At 43.1% G+C, this 19,277-nt stretch overlaps 1 pseudogene across 1 annotated transcript; it reads left to right on the top strand.

The window, feature by feature from the left end:
- The first annotated feature begins 2,745 nt into the window (after positions 1-2,745).
- LOC310992162 (perforin-1-like) lies at positions 2,746-18,931 on the top strand (annotated as a pseudogene). The gene is made up of 6 exons: positions 2,746-3,276; positions 5,451-6,641; positions 9,895-9,996; positions 15,880-16,217; positions 16,300-16,334; positions 18,914-18,931. The product of its transcript is annotated as a perforin-1-like (transcript).
- Positions 18,932-19,277: the final 346 nt, after the last annotated feature.

The raw sequence follows: 19,277 nt of genomic DNA, 5'->3' as shown, positions 1-19,277 counted from the left end.
TATGAAACATGAAAAAAAAAAAAAAAAAATACACACAACTACAGAGCTACAGCAGTGACGGGAGGAGGAGGTTCTTCACGGCCTCAGCTGTAGAGGAGCATGGTTGTATCAACACATGAAGTTATATAGGCAGGTTATATTGTTACAGAAGCACCAGCCGTCTGTCTCAGCTCCATCCAAACCGGTGACGACTGCGCTGCCTGTGCAGGGGGAAGTGTGCGCCCACCGAGGAACAAAAACGTTTTTTCCGGTTTTATATCAGATTATTATCATCATTAGATGGAGCCTTGATGTGTTTGTGCGTGTCCGATCCCTAAAACGTCTCTCTCTCCAAATATTTCTAATTGTTTGTCATGTTTAAATGACGTGTTTCAAAGGCGTCGGCGTATTTTGAACATGAGAGAGAGTAATACGGATTAAAATTGTAATTTTCAACAGTGACAAGCAGTATTTATTTGCATTCCTACATTTACACAAGCGCTACACACAGTCCGGAGCAGGTGTAGATTTTGTGAGTAGCTACGAAAAAATCAGCACTACTAAAAGATTGATGAATGTGGAAATCCACGTAAATTTGCGCTGCTCAGGGTTTACACACAAATCCGTGCTGCTCACGTTTCATGAATGAGACCCACTGTGAGTAATTTTGGGGCTTCTGGGATGTGTAGAACGAAGAAGACTGTAGATCACCGTAGGAGAGGGTGAGGGTGCAGCAACTGCCTATTTTAGCTGTTGTTGTTGTTTTTTTTTGTGTGTGTGTGTGTGTGTGTTAAAATTAAAGCAGATATCAGCTTCACGGCCGTTTCGGCTAATGCTGCGTTCAAGGCAGGCTTTTGAAACCGTAAGTTACAGCTTCAAGTCACAACTACGACTTGGTAGCGTTCCAGGTAACCCGTAGCTCGTGTTTTTACCATCCTGTTGTCTGTGAAAGTTCCCTATAACGGCCACTCGTAACTTCCGACCCGTGAACTCGTACCAGATCGAACTGGTATGACTTCACAGGAAGGAAAAACACAAAGTACGAGTTTCTTTGAACGCACCATGAGTTAGCAGCCCCCGCCCTTGTCAGGCATCAATTGGTCCTCGTGCTACGTCACCACATTCACGCGCATCCCTTGGCTGCACACACAGCCCTTCATGCCGTTCTCTCTCCTCATTGGATAACACTTGTATCCCACAAGGAAAATTTTCTCCTCGGGTTACAGCAGAGCAGAGTGACGGAGAGACTCGTGTTTAGGCTGAAATACTTCATGTAAGTGATTGCTGACGGAAAATAGGACTATTTAGGACTTATATTAACAAAAACATTCCACTGATATCTGCTTTAATTAAATTTTCAGACGTCTTACATGTTTTTGAAGCCAAAATTAAAACGGATAAATCACTGTTTTTCTTGAGAGACTCTCTTTCACAAAAATGCATTTTTCTCAGCTTTCTAGAAAAAAAGTTGTCTTTTTGGTGCAACCAGGCTCTATTCAACTTAAGATATATCAAGAGTGGAACAAGGTACAAACAAATGTTTTTTTCCCTATGAGAGTCTCCTCTTTCCTTTGAGCTGCTTGGTGTTTTCAGAGTCATAGTACTAAATATTCTCTGGGTCTTGACATATTACTCAAAATGCCCCAAAACGCTGGCACATGGCACTGACCATTTTATAAAAGGTCTGGCACTCAATGAGTTAATCTAGACAGGGCTACAATTAGAACAACAATTGTTGTATATATTTATCTTACACGAGCCCTTTGATTCAGAAATGCGAGTGTCAGAAGAGCGACAGGCACAAACAGAGCACCTTTCATAAAAAACGCTGTATCTCCTTTTCTAGAAAAAAAGCAGGGATTTTGGTGAAACCCAGCCATGTTTAGCTTGAGTTTTCTCAGGAACGGAAGCACGTAGAAACAAACGGTTTGTGGTCATTTGAAGCATAAAGTCTCACCTTTCAAATGAGCCACACTATGTGCTGGTGGCAATAATATAGAATACACTGTGGCTCTACAAAAATCGTCAAAAATGTTCTAAATTGCCGGTACACTTGACTAAAACTTTGGAGTGGAGCGCGGCACTCAATGGGTTAAGATACATTTTGGAACATTTTGGCCGAACACATTAGCCTCTTGCTGTTGTACATACGATAAAAGGATGACCACATTGTGTCTTCACTAGACATGTTTTGTTTTCCCTTGGGGCTTGAGTGTAGTACCACTGCAAAAGTCCTACAGTATGTATATACAGTGTAATTTTTTATTCCTTTTGTTTTATTCTGTTTTTCTCTCTTATCCTGTTGCTATTTGTTGCTGCTGCTGCACAAATGTAAATTTCCCCACTGTGGGACAAATAAAGGAATCTTAATGCTACTTTACATTAAAATACTTCATGTTAGAGTAACATTGATAAATTATGTGAGAATATCATGCCAAACACCCCCACCCTGTTCTCATGCTTGTCAAGTTGTAAGGGCTGTGAAAATAACAAAGGAAGTCAGGACTCCACCTCCTCATATACATACCATTAATATAGCTCAGATATTGTAAGTTACTGGACAGAGTGGACTGTCAACAGCCAAGGTACGGTAAGACCTCAGTATCCACTACACTAATAATTTGACAAGAATAATATTTCACATTAAATTCTTCCTTTACCATAGTGCAGTCCAATATATATTGAAATTCTTCATTCTAAGTGTGCATTACTAAGCTGTTGTTCTTTTTTCCGATTCATGTAATTTTATCTTCCATACAGCTACAGATGGCTCTGCTGTGGCAACTCATGCTCCTGTGCTGGGCATGGAGTCCTCTGTGTCTGCCATCAAGAGTCAGCTTCATTGGGACACCTCAAGAGTGTGAAAAGGCACGCTTTGTCCCTGGTTACAATCTGGGTGGAGAAGGCTTTGACATCGTTACCATGGAGCGGAAAAGTGCCTACGTCGTCGACACTGAAACATGGAAGTTCAAAAATGGCACTTGCAAGCTGTACAGGAACAACTACATGAATGGGGAAAAACAGAAGGTACCAGTTTCTGTGGCGGACTGGAGAACCCTCCCCAAGTGCAGTTTAAAGGTCTCCACAACTGAATATGATTCTGTCGAAACTCTTGTCCACGACTCAACATCATCTGTGTCCAATGATTGGAAGATCGGCCTTAACGTCCCTGTACACTCCAGTGCGACCGTTGGTTTAGGAGGTTCCCACTCCAGAGATGCAACCTTTGGAATGCAAAAGTCAAAAAAAAGACCGCTACAGCTTCTTTCGCCAGTCAGTCTTCTGTAAATTCTATAAGTGAGTATGTGAACAAATTTTCATTTTCTTGATATTAACTCATTGAGTGCCACGCTCCTTTCCAAAGTTTTAGTCAAGTGTACCGGCAATTTAGACCATTTTTGACTTTTTATGTAGAGCCATAGTGTATTCTATATTATTGCCACCAACACATACTGTAGCTCAATTGAAAGGTTTAACTTTATGCTTCAAATGACCACAAACCGTTTGTTTCTACGTGCCTCCGTTCCTGAGAAAAGTCAAGCTAAACATGGCTGGGTTTCACCAAAATCCCTCCTTTTTTTCTAGAAAAGGAGATAGAGCGTCTTTCATGAAAGGTGCTCTGTTTGTGTCTGTCGCTCTTCTGACACTCGCATTTCTGGATCAAAGGGCTCGTATAAGATAAATATATACAACAATTGTTGTTCTATTCACAAAACCACCATCGGGGGCGGGGGGGGGGGCGCCACTAAACAGCTGCGCTGCATCTGCGCTGCATCTGCGCTGCATCGGCATGCATAACTCCGTTTGCAAAAGCCGAGTGGAGTGACTGAGACAGGGTGCAAGACCACAACGTTTTCTCTAATGTCAAAATTTCCCTTTTTGCTTCACCATCTAAGAACCCCATTATCAAGTCTGCCTTTTGAGCATCATCAATTGACTGAAAGTTTAGCATCATCTCCATTTGTGCCTGCCATTCTCCCAATTTGACCTCTGAGCCCAGCCCACCAAACCTCTGTACCCATGGCATTCCCTTTATGAAGGGCATCATTGTAGCTTGCTGATTAGCTGCCCCTCCTGCAGCCTGTTCCTCCCCTGGCATGTTGTGAGGTGTAGTCGCTCAAACCCTACAGAAATCCTGCCAACAACGCCAAAATGTCACCGAGTGGAGTGACTGAGACAGGGTGCAAGACCACAATGTTTTCTGAGGGGAGCGACCACCACAACCAACAGAGACCAGAGGGGAGTTTCTTCTAAAAACATGTATTTTATTACAACAATCAATAAAAAGATACTTTTAAGAGTCCAGATAAAAGAGTCCAATGTGTTTTGCTGCTGGGTGAGGGACATGTTGAGCTCTCGGGCAGCAGGCCTCAATACCGCGGCCAGTCAGTCACTTTAGGAGGAGAAAGGAGAACACAAGGTAACCGTCAGGATGTTTAGTCCATCAGTCTTCAGCTGATTTGGCTTATGGGGCATCAAACAGTTTTGGCGGGGATGGGTTTATTAATACTTCAACCAAATAAACAAAAGCCAACACAGGGCGGTCAAAACAAATAAAGTAATTAAAGGTTAAAGAAATCAATTTCACTACAACTCAAAATAATCCCCATCCAAACTATTGAGCCAGTTCAAGCAATTGCTGTTATAGGATTCCTTGGCTAAGAGAGGGATAGAAAGGGTACTTAGCTGGAGGAAGGGTGGAACGCGTCCCCACCCTTCCACTGTCTCCCACGGCTTCCCTCTCTCGCACTGTGCGTCCTCTTGGTCGGCCTGGCGTGCCGATGGCGTCCTCCCTCTGTGCAGCGGTGATCCTGGCGCTCCACAGCCGCGTTAAGTGCTCTCAGGTAGACTCACTCGTCTCCAGCCGTGACGACCGTTAGGTTGCACTCGATCCTTCCTGGCGTTCCTGCCCGTGTCCCTCGTCCGTGTCAGCTGAGCTGCTCCACGCTGGCCTCCTCACTGCTTGCTGCTCCTGAATGAAAAAGAGTGAAGCACCCACAGCCCTCCCCCCAGCGCTGCTCAATTACACATGTGCAAAGCATCAGGTAATCAGTGCTGCAGGTACGCAGGCAGACACACCCACACACTCTTAACCTGTCATCCTGTGACACGAGTTATGATAAAAACTTCCAGATCATGAGCTGTCATGTGACTTTGATCGTCATCTATTTCAGTTCTCCTCGTCGTAGAGTCCCCAAATTTACATATGATGTGTATTAAAGTGTCTATTTTCATAATAAAAAAAAAAAGCAAAAAACGAAAAATCTCGTTTTTGGCACTCAACGCATGGGAACGAAAAACGAGAAATTACGTGGTTGGCACTCAATGAGTTAACAGTGAACTTTGCTCGCTTGCTTTATTTGACTCTGGTGCTTTGTTTTACAGTACAGTGACAATAATTATGCTGAAAATATACAAAAAAAAAAACAACCATAAAATAAACCATAACATGTGAATTCTCCTCTTCACAGCTACAGAGTGACAACAAATCCTCCACTGAGTCATGATTTTCAAACAGCTGTCAACTCCCTTCCCTCCTATAAACAAAAAGATGAGTCATCGTATCGCGATCTAATCAACACTTATGGTACACATTACATCCTAAAAGTGTCTCTGGGAGGAGAAATAAAAGCAATCACTGCTGTCAAGACTTGTGAGGCGACCATGAATGGAATGTCCTCAACAGAGGTGAAAGATTGTTTGTCAGTCGAGGCCTCAGCTATTTCAGCCAAATCAGCCAGAGTAAAGGCCATGAACAAGCACTGTCAGGAAAAAAAGAAGAAATTAAACCACAACCAAAGTTTCAGCAGCACGTACAATGAGCGCAACACAGAGGTCATTGGTGGAAACATTGAAGGAACTGATATTCTCTTTCAAGGCCAATCAGATCCTTCTGTGTATAACAACTGGCTAAACTCACTGAAAACCATCCCTGATGTGGTCCGATACAACTTGAAGCCCCTGCACACCATACTACCAAACGGTCATCCTGCACAGGCCGGACTCAAGAGAGAGGTGGAGAAGTACATCATGAAAAATGCTGTGTTGAAGAAATGTTCAGAAACCTGTAAGATTGGGCATCGATCTGGCACAAGGGATCCTTGTGCTTGTGTCTGTATCAGTAATCAGAATATGAAGTCAAACTGCTGTCCTGCTGCCAAAGGTTTGGCAACTCTAGAGGTATTTAAGCTTTATGCACGGGGTCTCTATGGTGATAGGTGGGGTAAGACAGATGGTTCAGTGGAGGTCAAATATGGTGATCAGACAAAACGCACTAGGATCATAAGTAACAACGACAATCCTAGATGGCCAGAGAGATTTGAATTTGGAAGTATCAGCATCAACATGAAAAATAAACTTACATTCAGTATTTATGATGAGGATACTTACTGGAATAGTGATCTGCTTGGTGAGTGTTCATTTGATCTGCGTAGTGGGACAGTGATAGACAGCTGCATGTTAAATCATGGTACCTTCTTCTTCTCCTACAAAGTGCAGTGTGCACCAAGTCTTGGTGGTCAACAGTGTCAGGACTACATATCTTCCCCAATGAGTCCCTCTCTGTCCAAGGTCTTCTACACCAGAAACGGGGTCCTTGCTGGAGAGTCAGGGGACAAACACCCAAACTTGTTCAGTCAGTCAGGTGGAGGTCAGCTGCTGAAGTGATGTAGGCCTTAGGTGACAACAGGATAACTGTATCATTCTATGGTCAATATCTTGCTTATAGTTAAATGGCATCTTTTACACTTTTATTTTCTTATATTTCATTTCTTTGACTTGTGTGAAAAAGAATTTCAAATGACATTTAATCTCATTATGGCTTTTCTTGATTAGTTGCAAAATCTGCCAATAAAGCATCAACAAAGACAAAACAGGTGTCTGTGTGATTTTATGGAACTACAAGAAAATCTGAAGTGTATATTCATAATGTATCAGCATGTGTAGGCTGTCATTTCAGGTGATTGCCCAAGTTTTGAACCATTTGAACCATTTTAAACACATTTCAGGTATTAGGTTTTATAGAGTGTCAATATTGGGTGTGCTTATGTTTACATGCGCACAATTTCTTAATGAAATAAAAAATTTGAGGAATCGGAAAATCCGATTCCACTGTTTACATGGGCGCAAAATCAAATAATCCGATCATGAAGTGCGTATACATGCACCAAGCTTTATTCAGAATAACAGCATTTTGACATGCGCAGAGCTGTCTTTTTCCTTAAAACAACAGCAGAAGAAGAGTTGTAGACTTCCTGTACTACTGTAAACAAACCAATAAATGCGGAAGTGGCTCAATTTATCCCATTTAGTACTCAAAATGGACCTGCGCCAGATTTTAAAGGGATAGTTCACCCAAAATTCAAATTTCACTCATTTTCTACTAAGGGCTCGACTAAGGGCTGGGAGAAGTTTCAGAGTCATCCGTGCCTTCTCGGAGTTACAGGGGGTCTCGGTGCAGCACTGCATTGCCATATGACGGTAGCGAACGGGGCTCACTTTTCTTCGTCCAAAAACACACACCAAAAAACATCCAAATACCTCCATAGTGCTCGTCTGTAATGTCCCTCTTGTACTGAAGTCCCGATATGAGAAATTGTTCCGAAAAAAATTAAATAAGTCTATATTTTAAGCTTGTTTGTAGCGGAAGCTCCCAGTGTCTCAGTTCACTGCTCTGCCGGTGTCAGTCTCAAATCTCGGTGTCAGTGCAAATCGCGCGGGATTTGAGACTGAGACACTGGGAGCTTCCGCTACAAACAAGCTTAAAATATTGACTTATTTAATTTTTTTCGGAACAATATCTCATGTCAGGGCTTCAATACAAGAGGGACATTACAGACGAGCAGTATGGAGGTATTTGGATGTTTTTTGGTGTGTCTTTTTGGATGAAGAAAAGTGAGCACCATTCACAACCATCATATGGACATGCAGTGCTGCGTGGACCCCCCCTGTAACTTCAAAAAGGCACGGATGAGTCTGAAACTTCTCCCAACCCTTAGTCGACATGAGGGTGAGTAGAAAATGAGTGAGATATTAATTTTAGGTGAACTATCCCTTTAAGAGCTGTTGCTGCAGACTCAGCAACGTGTACTACTGTTCCTGTCATTGATAAATCACACCGGACCCAAGAAAAGTGCGGGTGTGAACACGCCATATATGGTCAATGCAAAACAGCATGTGCATATAAAGTAGCCATGTGCGCTCTGGAAATTTTTTGAGTTACGTCAGTAGAAGACGGTGAAGACAACGGACAGAGAGTGGGGAAAGAACCGGAATTTCTCTGAAAGCGAGATACACGGTGATATCGGGTCGGTACTCGCTCTCCTTTTCTCTCTCCTCTCGTCAGCTCCAAACTCACTCCTCCACCTCGTTAACTCAGGTGACAGAATAACAAGTCTCAGTAGATCATGTGTGCGCTGCTGCCAGTGTGTTTTTAAACTTAGCGGGTTTGATTCTTGTCGGACGCAGTGTTTTTCAACCTTTTTTGAGCACATTTTGTTCATTAAAAAAATCCTGCAGCACACCACTAACCAAAAATGTTACAAAATGACACAGTGCAGCCATACGGTAAATATAATACAAATAGTGTCTCTTACAGTGTAGTTAGTTTGTTCTGACTCAGTAATGGTCATTGCTAAGGCCAGGTCATTGTGCAGGCTTCTGCCACTACTACACCCATTGATACAAAAGAGTCCTATTTTATTAGCCAACTCTGCCAGACAGTCACTACTGCAGACACAGATGCTCAACAAAGCCAAATTATTTTAGGAGCTAAATGATATTTGTTTGGACACAAACTGTTAACTGATATGAACTAGGATTCTGATTTGACTCAGATTCTTCTTCTTCTTCTTTCTTTCTCTCTCTTTTTTTTCAGCTAGGTCAATCAACTCATGGGAGCTTGTCAACACGTGCACACTTCCACTCGTGCCTTCAGCCATATTTCACAGCAAACATGAGAGGACTTACACTTATGCTGTGCACTCCCTGTGATAGAAAGTCAGAACTAAATTTGAGTGCAACCTGCAACGCGTGCTTCACCCTATAAGGACGGTGGCCCTAAAATAAAAAAGGAGGCGCTCTCCAGCCGGCTCCCCCGTCACTCACCTGCAGCTGCACAGACGAGGAGCGCTCTGCTGTTCTGGCGTGGATGTGCCGCAGCACAGAAGCAGCAGTGCGCGTGTGTTTTATAAAAATATTGATAACACTGGATGGAGTGTTGAATCTCATCCATAACGGTTGTAATCGCTTACGAGCGTCGGTTAGGTTAATGTGCATTGCTAGATCAATTAAGTTAAATTTGGTAATTGTCCGCGGCGCGGCACAGTGGTTGAAAAACACTGCACTAGAGTGTGTAAAAGCAAGAAAATAATGAATAAATAAAAACAGAGTAGGACCGTGACCGGCCGTCATGCTAGTGGGAAAGGAACTACCAACCCCAATAACCCATAACAATCGGAATACTTGTTTACATGGACGTGGTTCGGAATAATGATCGGCATAAACCACCCCTCTCGATCCGAACAGAATTTTCAGAATCTTCCAATTGACGTGTTTACATGACACATTCTTATTCGGATCAGCCATTTATTCCGAATATTTGTCTCCATTTAGGGCGCACTCACACTAGGGCCAGTTGATCTGTGCCGTGCTGAAGCCCGAATGCCCCCCCTCCCCCGTCCCCCGCTGGCCCGCACTCACACTACCTCGAACCCAAGCGTGCTCAAGCACGGTTGCCTCCGACACACACGTCATCACGTTGATGTACCAACACGGCGGATGCGCTCTGACTGCAGAAAGAACGGCGCTTTGACCGGTTGTCATGGTTATCTTGAAGTTTAATCAAAGCGACGTTAACTAGCGATGTTTACGGCGCGACGTAATCGTTAAATGACTGTTGTTTACATGCGGCTGTAGACACTTGGTGGAGAACGAGCCCGCAGCGCATTACGTGTGCGCATTCCTGGCCAAGCGTACCGTGCCCAAGCACACCTCTCCCAACCGTGCCGGGCCAGGGAAGTGTGCTCAGGCACGGAACGCTTGCACTCACACCAGCAATAGAATCCGGACTTTAGGGGGCAAACGTGCTTGGGCACGGTACGATTGCCTAGTGTGAGTGCACCCTTAAACGCACCTTGTGATTATCTGTGGCACTCGTGCCTACGACCGAATCACACCCGTGCTGATATACTGTACAGTACAACAGCACTCCCTCTCGTGTGATATTGCTTAATTACAGTATAGTAGCCAAATTACACTGTATAATATCAGCATCAGTGAAATGGCATAGGCCTAATGCTTAACTCATTCTCTGACAGAGTTTTTTCGCTCAGTGTACAGCCACTACTTTTCAAACAGCCACAGAATATGTTGTGCTATGACTAAAATGAAAGGAGAGACTCTACTTTCACCAGGAAAAAAAGTTTGTAGCATGTTCCACTTTTTAGTTATCTTCATTTGAATAGGCCTACCAGTGTTGGTAATAACGGCGTTAGAATAACGGCGTTACTAACGGCGTTATTTTTTTCAGTAACGAGTAATCTAATTAATTACTTTGCCCATCATTGCAACGCCGTTGCCATTACTGAGAATGTGAAGTGGTGCGTTACTACAGTTTGGTTGAATGAAACACAAGGTGTCAGGTTTTGACCACACATCAGCTGCCTCAGGTCAGGGCATGACGGCGAGCTAAGGTAACGTTAGCTAACGCAGCATCCGAGACAGAAGATGTGTCAGTAACTCGGTTACTAAATGACAGTTACTAACAGAGTTACTTTTTAAATGAAGTAACTAGTAACTGTAACTAGTTACTATTTTTCAGTAACTTGCACAACACTGTCGAATACAGCATGTTTTCTCCAAATTCAGCATTCTGGGAGGACAATTCTGAGAAAAACAGGTTTAAAGTGAGGAGACATTTTCAAGCAGAACTCTCTTGTGAAGCTTTTTTTTCTTATTTCGACGGCATGACTGATGATTCTCTCTGTCTCTGTGTCTGTCTTTCTCTCTCGAATAGGCAAATCTTTTTTTTTATTGGTGGGATGGCAGGTCTGTGACTGTAGGGTAAGGAGAAGTAGGGCTGGGAGAAGTTTCAGAGTCCTCCGTGCCTTCTCTGAGTTACAGCGGGTCTCGGTGCAGCACTGCATGTCCATATTACGGTTGCGAATGGGCTTCACTTTTCTTTGTCCAAAAAAACACACAAAAAAAACATCCAAATACCTCAATAGTGCTCGTCTGTAATGTGATGTCCCTCTTGTATTGAAGCCCCAAGATGAGAAATTGTTCAAAAAAAATTAAATAAGTCTATATGCTCCCAGTGTTGCTCTGCCAGAATCTCGCACGATTTGCGGAGCCGTGAACTGGGTATAAATGCAAATCGCGCCAGATTTGCACAGACACAGGCAAAGCAGTGAACTGAGACACTGGGAGCTTCTGCTACAAACAAGCTTGAAATACAGTATAGACTTATTTAATTTGAAAAGTGAGGCAAAAGTGAGGCCCATTCGCAACCGTCATATGGACATGCAGTGCTGCACCGAGCCTCCCTGTAACTCAGAGAAGGCACAGAGGACTCTGAAACTTCTCTCAGCCCTTAGTCGACATGAGGGTGAGTAGATAATGAGTGGAATTTGAATTTTGGGTGAACTATCCCTTTAAAACACTATTCCAGAGTTCTTTGGACAGCTGTAAAGTCCCTCAACTGTGGAAACACTCCACAGTGATCCCCATACCCAAGAAAAGCACTACCACTGCTCTAAACGACTTCAGGCCTGTGGCTCAATCATCAAACAATGAAATAAAGAAAAAATCCGCACACCATAGGAGCTCCCTTCAGAGGATTTAATAGCGTGACGTTTCGAGCAACAATGCTCTTTTTCAAACTGCTGTGTAGCTGGTACAGACAGGAAACTGCTTAAATACAAAGTGACCCCGCCCAGGTTGGAGTCAACCATTTTGAAAAGAAGGGGGGTGTGACTTCCACAAAATATCCATATAGAAGAAAAAATTAATACAGGCAAAAATACATTTTCCATGAGGTAAGTACATGGTGGAGAAAAACATTTTTTTGTAGACAAAAGCATCATGGATCTATAGAGTACAAACAATCATCATTCTGTAGAGAATAAATAAACATTCTGTAGAGAATAAATAAACAGGCAGAGTCGTTGTATTATGTAGTAGGGACACAGCAACCTAACTACAGTAAAGAGGCGCCTCTGTCTATAAATTCAAGAAACAAATGACCACCAAAGGTGGATATACCGGTATACAGAAGATATACAAAATATACACATACATATACTGTACATACCAGTAGTAAAAAAGTGAGATATACCAATATTACAAATACATTTACACGTATACTGGTAGTAAAAGAACATCCCACGACAATGACCATAGTAAATAGAAAGAACAGGATACATATATATTTTTACCTACAGTCAATCAGGGAGAACCGTAACGGCAGGAACATTACAGGCAGGGTCTAATATCAAAATCTTCGTTGAGCCCCCTAGGCGATAAAGTGTCCAGAGTATGAATCCAATACAGTTCTTGTTTAAGCAACAGAATGTTGATATCCCCCCCCCTCTGCGAGGTTTTTTAATTGTCTCAATCCCCACATATCTTAAAGTGGATATGTTGTGTTTAGCCTCTGCAAAATGAACAGCAACTGGGTTTGTGGCAACGTGATTTCTAATGTTGCTCCGATGTTCAGATATTCGTGTCTTCAGAGGTCGGGTAGTTTTTCCTATATATGCTAGGCCACATGGGCATTTCAGCATATAGATAACATTGGAAGTGTGACACGAGATAACACCTTTAATGTCAAATTTTTTACCAGATCGAGGATGGTAAAAATGCCTGGTTTTTTGAGAAAAAAAAAAGTTGCATTGTTGACAACAGCCACAGGGATAATATCCTGGGGAAATATTAAGAAAATGTGGGGGGGCTGAGAGGGGAGGGAGGTCAGCTCTCACCAGTGTATTTCGTAAGTTAGGAGGTCTTTTGTATACCACACGGGGTGGGTTGGGGAGACACTCTTTTAAAATGGGGTCAGTGTCAATAATGTGCCAATGTTTTTTAATAGTCTTTTCAATACTATTGGCAACAGGTGAGTACTTGATGGCAGAAATAACCCTGGGTGTATTGTCTTTTTCTTTCGTGGTAGGGAGGCATTCATCCTGTGACACATTAGAAAAACGAGCCGCAGCAGTCTGGATCCAGGAGTCTTTGTAACCCCTAGATTTAAAACGTTGTTCTAGCTCTTTGCTGCGGATACTGAAGTCTTCGTCTGAGCTGCAGATTCTTCTGATGCGATTATACTGAGAGATAGGAAGATTCTTCTTCAAAGGTGTGGGGTGGTAGGATTCACCATGTAATAATGAATTTCTGTCCGTAGGTTTTCGGTACAGGTCAGTCTTTAGACAATTGTTTTCTTTTTTTATCATGATGTCAAGGAAGTTCATTTCATTATAGTCTGAAGACATGGTGAATTTTAAATGACTGTTCTTAGAGTTAATCAGTTCGTGAAACTCGAAAAGGAGGGTCTCTGGGCCTGTCCACAGAAAAAAGATGTCGTCAAGATACCTTTTCCAAAAGGAGATGTGTTGGAGGTAAGGGTTGTCCTCATTGAAGATGGCATGTTGTTCAAAGTAGCCGACATATAATGATGCAAAACTTGGAGACATCCTGGAGCCCATTGCAACACCCGAGATCTGGAGGAAGAATTCATCACCAAAGAGAAAGGAGTTGGAGGTAAGCACTTCTTTAATAAGTTAAAGTATGCATATGGTGCTCGGGTGGTGTTCATTTCTCTTGTTAAGATAAAATTCAGTAGCCTGTAGACCACCCTAAAAAGGAACATATATAGAGATTCAATGTCCATTGTAACTAATATATGGGATTCCTCAATGTGATAAATGTTTTTAATAGTTTTAATAAAGTCCATGGAGTCCCTAGTATATGAGGGTAGTGCAGTGACAAGAGGTTGTAGATGAGAGTCCACAAAGGCAGATATTTTTCAGTAAGCGAGCCAATGGCCGAGATGATAGGTCTGCCAGGAGGTATATCAACAAACTGTTTGTGAGTTTTTGGTAAGATGTAAAAAACTGGCATAATGGGGAATTTAACTGACATAAACTCCAGTTCAGATTTGGTAATGTCGCCTTGTGCACATAGGGGGCCCTAGTCTCGTGGACCGGGCGAAGTCTAACCTCAGCGCAGCTACGCCACGTCAACGGGGTGTGGCCAAGGTCCATTTCGCAAGATTGGTGGGCCGCGCAGTCAGACTTAGACCAGCGTAAACCCTCCCCTCGTCCCTCCCACCGGCGCAAACGGCAAAGAGGGAGGAGAGAGGGCGGGAGGGAGACAGGAGGAGGAGAGAAAGGCGTGGAGTGGGTTTGACACAGCTGAGTCAGATCTTCACCAATCAAAGGAGCTCCTCTCCTCACCTTTAACTGCGCGGCGGGTGATGCGCGCTGCAAGTTTGTCATTTTATACTTGGACATGGACGGAGGAAACAGCGACGCCAGAGGCCGAACCTCTCCCCGGAGGAAACAGCTGTGCGGTCCGGAGGTCCGAGCTCAGAGTGACCAATAATGAGTTTACTAATATACTTAACCAGGATTGATCTGATACACTGAGAACGGCTGCCCAATGTAAGAAACAACAACTAATAAACTAATAAAGAAACTCACATTTATTCAAACCCTGTGCAAGCAAGATGAGAGGTGTAGCCTACACTAATCACAACATAAACAAACACCATGAAATCAGCGTAAAGGACGCGCTCTCTCTCTCTCTCTCTCTCTCTCTCTCTCTCTCTCTCTCTCTCTCTCTCTCTCTCTCTCTCTCTCTCTGTCCTCCTCTCTCTCTCTCTCTGTCCGTCTCTTTTTTTTCTGTGATAGAGAGTACTGTAGTAGGCTATATACTGACTATCTGATACAGAGGCTGTTGTGGTGGACTAAGAGAGATGATGATTTGTGTTTTGTTTTTCATTACGTCTGCGTGATGCGGTCGCTCGCTCTGATGAATTAATAAGTAAATAAATAAATAAAGCGATCATCACAAGGGCAGAGTGGTATCTCAACACGGCAGCGACATGCAGTCATCCACCCTCAGTCCTGCTTGGGACATCCACAGCTGCTTTTCAGTGCCAGTTCGTCCCTGCTGTGTTAATTCAGGTGGAGTTTCCTTTACGCGCCGACAGCCTTTGATCTCTGCTTTGATCTGACGTCAGATGTGACGGGACAATCTATATAGATACAAATTCACTGTTGATTCCATTAGTTGCATTAAATAGTGGTTATTGTGGATATTTATTGCATTGAAATGTGTCTGGAACTGTGGAGATCTGCCTGTGAGGTCTTGGTGACGTGTGTGCACTGCAGGTCAGTCAGACTGACTTTGCGCTAGGCTGCGCTGGTCGAAACTTGCATTAGACCAGCTGCGCTACCTTGCGCCACCTGCGCTGCGCCAGAAAACTAGGGCCCAGGGTGTCAAGTTTTTCTGAAATGTGGTTTTGGAAAACCAGCGTGGGATTCTGGTCCAATTTTCTGTAATATGCATCACGGTTTAAAATGACAATAGCTCCTAGGTTTTTTAGTTCTGTACGTTGTTCCTTAGTGAGGTTGTCAGCCACTTTATACTCCTTTTTATTGTGTAAAATGTTGCAAATGTCTCTTTCTACCAAACGGCAGTATGTGTCCATCAAACAACACATCATCAGAGTTACTGACATTGCGCTGGACCCATTACAGTATGCATATCGTTCAGGAAGAGGTGTTGGCGATGCAAAAGCCTTCATCATCGACACCATTCACAAACACCTGGAATACCCAAATACCACAGCTGGACTTTCTCTGATTTCTCCTCAGCATTCACTAACTTTTTATCTAACAGGACACAGAAGGTTAGGGTCAACAACCTCTGCTACACCTCAACTTGGGGGAAACCCCCAAGGCTGTATGCTGTTACTGTACCTCTGCTCTACATCCTGTACACAGACGACTGCAGATCCACACAGCCCAACTGCCCCCTGGTAAAATATGCTGATGACACAGCCCTCCTGTCTCTGCTGTCAGGCCCCTCCCAACATCATGGACCTGCTCTGCAGGAGTTTGTAGAGTGGTGTGACAGCTCAAGCCTGGAACTGAACATTAGCAAAACCAAAGAGATGGTGGTAACTTTTTCCAACAAGCAGAAGGAACTGTCTGCATTAGTCATCACCTCCATCCACGGTGAGCCCGTGGAACTACTGTAGTACAAATATCTGGGAACTATCCTCGACAACCAACTGAAATTCTTTGTCAGGTTTTGCAGGAAGTTCGGACCCAAATGCAGACTCTCAGGAGCAGGTCGGTGACAAAAAAGGTCTTAATTTACCATGAACAACACATGGAACGACGACAATGACAAATGAACCGACAAGAGACAAAGGGAAACGCAGAGTTTATATACAGTACACGAGGAAACAAGAACCAGGTGGTGCAATCAGACACAGGTGAGACACTGTTATGAGTCAGTCTGGTGGGGTGTACGGTAGAGTGGTTGCTAGGGACTCACTGACATACACGTGAGAAGGGGGCGTGGTGTTGGGGGATTCTCAAAATTGGTGGCAGCTGCTCCCGAGGAGGAAGTCGGGATTTTGGGGGAGGAAGAAGGTGGAGGTCCACGGGGAAGAAGCCACAGGGAAAAGGTGACTCAACGACACACCAAGGAGACTGAAGCGACATCCACCACACCACCACTTGTTTTTCTTTTTGACCCACACTTAATGAACTTAAACAACTAAGCAAAGAGCGGGCTGTCCGGGAAACCGAAGTCTTGTATTGAAGCCCCAACATGAGAAATTGTTCTGAAAAAAATTAAATAAGTCTATCTACTAAGCTTGTTTGTAGCGGAAGCTCCCAGTGTCTCGGTTCACTGTTCTTCCTGTGTCCGTGACCGGCGGAACAATTTCTCATGTCGGGGCTTCAATACAAGAGGGACATTACAGACGAGCAGTATGGAGGTATTTGGATGTTTTTTGGTGTGTCTTTTTGGACGAAGAAAGTTGGTACCTGCCGACACCAACAACTTGGCTGCTCATTTTAACTCTGTTTGCCTTTCTACCCTCAATGCTATTGCCCCCCAGAAGCTTATAACCAAGTCCTCACATAAGAGGCAACCTTGGTTAAATGAAAGTATCCACAGTTTTAAAAGAGATTGTAGAAAAGCAGAGCATTTGTGGAAAAAATCAGGTCTCCAGATTCATTTTAATATTATGAAGAGCCTTTTATCCACTTTTAACTGTATGATAAAAGAGGCAAGAAGACAATATTTCTCGAATCTGATTCTCATTAATCAAAATAACCCCAGGATTTTATTTAAGACTGTTGATTCCCTGGTCAATACTCCGCCCCCCTCTGTCCCCATTGAATCAGATGCCGACTGTAATCGTTTTTTATCTTATTTTAACGATAAGGTGGAGTCTATCAGAGCCTCGGTTACACCCAGTGCCTCTTTTACTGATGCTTTTACTGATACTTTTAGTGATGCCTTTTATCCCCCAAAGGACATTTTAAACCAGTTTTACCCAATAACTCTACCTGAACTTTTAGATGTTGTTTCACACACTAGAGTGTCAACCTGCCCTTCTGATGTGATTCCATCTAGGTTTTTAACTCAAGTATTTGATTCTGTTGGGCCCAGCTTGCTCTCTATTTTTAACAGCTCGCTGACTACTGGTTGTGCCCCGGACTATTTTAAAACTGCATGCATAACCCCCTCTTGAAAAAACCAAGGCTAGACCCTTCCTTGCATCACAACTACAGGCCAATCTCCAAACTGCCTTTTATGTCAAAAATTTTAGAAAAAAATGTGTCTTTACAGCTTTTAGCAGCCCTAGAGGAAAATTTTATCTTTGATAAATTTCAGTCTGGATTCCGGAAGTACCACAGCACAGAAACGGCTCTACTAAAAGTGACCAACGACCTCTTACTTGGCAGCCGACAGTGGGTTGTGCTCAGTCTTGGTACTTCTGGATCTCAGTGCGGCGTTCGACACAATTGACCATATGATTCTTTTAAATCGTTTGAGGCACTGGGTGGGTGTTTCAGGTACAGCTTTGAAGTGGTTTTATTCATACTTTTTAAATCGTACGTTCTGTGTCACAGCAAATAACTTCAAGTCCTCCTCCTCCTCTCTGAAGTACGGCGTGCCTCAGGGGTCTGTTTTAGGACCAATCCTATTTTCATTATACATGCTTCCCCTGGGGCACATAATACAAAAATATGATGTGTCTTTTCACTTTTATGCTGACGACACTCAGCTGTACCTGCCCGTAAATGCCACTGACCCTGGGAAGTTGAGTGCTTTTTTAGACTGTATTACTGCTGTTAAAAACTGGTTGTCAAAAATTTTTCTCCAACTCAATGACAACAAAACAGAGGTTCTGGTCTTTGGGTCCCAGCAGATGTCTAAACAAATCCTGTCAGCTGCTGGGCCATTAATAGATGGCATCAAACCCTCCGCAAAAAACCTTGGAGTTTGGTTTGATAGTGACTTAAACTTTGAACAGCACACGACCAAACTTGTTCAGTCTTGCTTTTATCATCTTAGAAATAGATGACGAAAAAGATTCGATCCTTTTTATCTTTTAAAGACACAGAAACGATTTTACATGCTTTTATTTCAGCACGACTGGACTTTTGTAACAGTCTTTTTACCTGTCTTAATCAAAAATCCCTGGACAGACTCCAGTCGGTGCAGAATTCTGCTGCCAGGCTTTTAACCAGAACTAAGAAACGTGAGCACATTACGCCTGTTTTAGCTTCCCTGCACTGGCTTCCAGTACGTTTTAGGATTGATTTTAAGATTAATCACTTTTAAAGCACTCAACGGTTTTAGTCCTGCATATCACTGACCTTTTATCTGTGTACACTTCTGCTCGCAGTCTGAGATCCTCAGATAAAGGTTTTTTAGCTGTCCCTGGGGCCCGACTGATGACAAAGGGGGAAAAAGCATTCTCAGTTCGGGCCCCAAGGCTCTGGAATGATCTACCGGAGGACATTAGGTCAGCTTCTTCAGTGTTGTGTTTTAAATCACTCCTCAAAACTCATTTTTATCGGAAAGCCTTTCCTGATTTTATTTGATTTTATTTACTTGTTCTGGTTGTCATTTTAATTGTTGTTACCTTGTTGTACAGTACCTTGTAACATGTGTTTTGAAAGGTGCTATATAAATAAAGTTTATTATTATTATTATTATTATCCATTGACAACCATTATATGGACAAATACTGCTGCGCGGACCCCCCC

The sequence above is a fragment of the Trachurus trachurus genome, assembly GCF_905171665.1.
Source record: "Trachurus trachurus genome assembly, chromosome: 1".
Lineage (NCBI taxonomy): Eukaryota > Metazoa > Chordata > Actinopteri > Carangiformes > Carangidae > Trachurus > Trachurus trachurus.
The sequence above is the reverse complement of the archived record's forward strand: the minus strand, read 5'-3'. Positions and strand labels throughout refer to the sequence as shown.